This window comes from Ipomoea nil, unplaced genomic scaffold (genome assembly GCF_001879475.1).
Source record: "Ipomoea nil cultivar Tokyo-kokei standard unplaced genomic scaffold, Asagao_1.1 scaffold0176, whole genome shotgun sequence".
Classification (NCBI taxonomy): domain Eukaryota; kingdom Viridiplantae; phylum Streptophyta; class Magnoliopsida; order Solanales; family Convolvulaceae; genus Ipomoea; species Ipomoea nil.
In genome coordinates this window covers 612,870-616,602 of record NW_017616604.1, presented here as the reverse complement: position 1 = coordinate 616,602, position 3,733 = coordinate 612,870, and positions in this window count along the sequence as shown.

The window sequence follows — 3,733 nt, the reverse complement described above, 5'->3', positions numbered from 1 at the left end:
CCTATAAAAATACAGTCTATGCCTTTTTCTCCCAGAGCCTTCCGTTTAGGTTCCGGCAACCGTACCACGGCCCTGCATCCCCAAACTTTCAAATAATTCAAGTTTGGTTTTCTTTTGTGCCAAAGTTCATAGGGAGTTACCCTATTTCTTTTGTTAGGAACTCTGTTGAGAATATAACATGCAGTTAGCATGGCTTCTCCCCAGAAACCTTCACTCAGACCGGAAACTGATAACATGCAGTTTACCATTTCTTTGAGTACTCTATTTTTCCTTTCTGCTACACCATTTTGTTGTGGTGTATAAGGAGCTAAGGAGCTATGGTCTCATGAATGATACCAACAGATTGGAAAAATAATGGGTCATAATATTCACCACCTCTGTCAATACGTAATATTTTTACTAACTGACTAGTTTGCAATTCTACCTCCAATTTAAATATTTTAAATTTTTCTAACGCTTCATCTTTAGAATGCAGGAGGTACACATAGCAGAGTCTTGAATAGTCATCAATGAATGTGACTATATATTTTTTATTTCCAGAGATGGGGTGCTATGAAAATCACACAAGTCACTGTGAATTAATTCAAGTAAGATTGAATTCCTTTTTATACTAGGAAAAGGATTCCTAGTTATTTTATTCAACATGCACGCACTGCATTGTTCAATGTTCAAATCAAAGGATGGAATTAATCCATCTTTCGCCATCTCACATAAGCGTTTATAGTTTACATGACATAAACGAAAATGCCATAATGAAGATGTACAAACTGAATACACAGAACCAACAATATTATTGATATTCAACTTAAACATATTGTTACATAGGAAGCCTTGGCCTACAAAGGTACCGGCCTTAGATAAAATAAATCTATCTGCTTCAAACACAAGCTTAAAACCACACTTGTTCAATACAATGCCAGAAACTAAATTTTTTCTAACATCTGGGGCATGATACACATCTGTGAGCGTTAACTTCTTTCCTGAAGTAAGCAATAATTCAACTTGTCTAATGCCTTTGACTTTTACCATGGAATCATTTCCCATGTACAGGCTCGGACCATCATTCAGACCTTTATAAATCTTATATAGATTTATATCCTTGCAGACATGTCTGGTTGCCCCAGTGTCAACCCACCACGAGTCATCAGTCTGCATGACACAAATTTCAGATATCATAGCAATGAAATGTTCAGTACTATCAGAAACAAGATTAATTGTTTTACCTTGTTTCCATTGGCCACTTCCCTGGTCATGATCACCAGAATTTTTACCTTCCATTTGTGCCTTTCTTTTCTTCAAGATTTCACAGTTTTTTTTTTAAAGTGTGGACCGTTGCACATCCAGCATGATACAGATGCCTTTCCTTTTCCTTTTCCTTTCTTCTTAAACTTTGAAGAATTTGTGGCTTTTCCTGGCTTCCCTTTCCCTTTATGGTTCCCACTTGATTTGCCTTCATCAACAAAGTTTATAACAAAACCTGAAGCCCAGTGACTTTTGCATTGCCTGCATTCTTACTTTCCTGCAGTCTGATTCCCTCCTCAACCCGAAGGTCAACCTCCAACTGTTCCATGGTAAGAGCTTCCTTTTTATGCTTTAAGGTACGTTGTACCTTTTTCCAGGAAGGGGGCAACTTATCAATGATACTGGCAATGACAATGGAATCATCTATATTCATATCATGTTGCCTCATTTGTCCAAGTATCCTGACAATCTCATGGAATTGTTCCATGACCGGACGATTGTCCACCATTTTATAATCATTGAACTCACTTACCAGGAATTTCTTACTGGAGGCATCCTCAGATATGTACTTTGCCTCAAGTACATCCCAGAGGTCCTTTGAGGATTCTTCATATTGATAAATATCAAAGAGGGTGTCAGACATACCGTTTAGAATATGGCCGCGGCAAGAAAGGTCATCATTCTCCCATTTGAGTCTCCGGTGAGTAGCTTCGAGAGTCTCATCCTCCCGTTCCTCCGGCTTTGGGGTGCTTAGTACGTATGCAACGTTCAGAGCCGCAAGGAGGAACTTCATCTTCTTCTGCCACCTACGGAAGCCCACGCCTTCAAACTGCTCCAACTTAGGGAAGTTGGTTGCAAAGTCCAGAAGTCCAGAACTCATCCTTCCTCAGAAACAGATTTTAAAGCTTATAGATTGTTAGATTTATGGAGTGTTTGAAGATAGGGAACTGAGGAAACAGGATCTTCATGCGTGTGATCATTTTCCTATAAGCTTTAAATCTCCCTTATATAAAGCAACAAGGTTCAAGATTTAATCTTATGGGATACAAGAAGATGATGAAACTCTTAAGTTGCTTTGTTTAAGAACTTCCTGTAGAATTGCAGTACTGTGAAAATCTCAGTTAAAATGCAAGTTTTTGCATGTTCCTTTTTCAGACATTTCTCCAAGTATATATAGATGCAAAATATATCTGTTTGGAGAAGTTACATGGAAGTTGCTGTAATTTAAAACTCAACTTCCAAAAGATAAGATATATCCTGATTGATATATCTATCACTGGAGAAAATATATATTGAGTCAGTAACTGTATGCAAAATTATATACATATATATATTTATATATTCCTTACGCATGGAAACATGCAAGGAATAAATATAAATAATATACATATATGTAGTTCAATAATCTCAAGCATACAGCTACATATACCAAGCATGTTAAGTGTAATTTTGAAGCATATAGCTTCAAAATGCATAAATAGAAGAGCATATTCCAAGCACGTTAAGTGTAGTTTTGAAGCATATAACTTCAAAATGCCCCAAAATCTTACGAATGAAAATATCCAAACATGCATTAACACTCTCAAGCATATTAGCTATAACTCTTAAGCATATTAGCTATATATCACAAGCATATAGCTATATACTCTCAAGCATATTATAACTCTCAAGCATATTAGCTATATATCACAAGCATATTAGCTATATAAATTTCTCACAGTATTTTTCTTAACTTTCTACCAAACTAAAATAATATTTACAACTCCACAACTCCAAATATTATTTAAGCTTTCATGGTAGTTCATCTGAAACATTAATCTCCATTACTATATAAATTTCCAACATAACCCATCTAATTTGTTTAGATGGAAAAATAAAATTAAAATAAAATGTTGGCGTGTTCTTTGAGTACGTGTAGATACGAAAAGAACATGCTTGTGTTTACTGACTGCAGCTACAGTCTGACTAAAGTAACAGCTAAGGAACTTCGCGTTATGAGGTATAATGTGCAGCACTAAAAAGAGAAAGAGATAGACAAGGAAGAAAGGAGACTGTATGTCCCCGAGGGGAGCGGCCATATTTTTTAAGGCAATGGGGTACCCCTCCACCACAAAAATATACATTTTGCAGGGAAAATTTATGATAACAACAGCATGGATGCATTCTGCTTAGAGGAGGTGTTGGAATCTTTCAAGCCATATAAAAAATCAACATAATCAGAAAATATGTAAAAAATATATATGAATTTTTCTACATAAAAACGTGACAAAAACAACAAGTTATTAGATGAAAAAAATAGCATGTCAGCATTTTGTTTTTATTTTATTTTTCCATGTAAGCAAATTATATGGGTTAGTTGTTGGAAACTTGCTAAAAATGCTAGATGAAAAATAATTGAGAGTATAATGGTTTAGATGGACCATATATTAATTCATAGTGCTAGCTGAATAATCAATGTTAGTACATGGGTCTATTTGACCCTTCTGCCTTT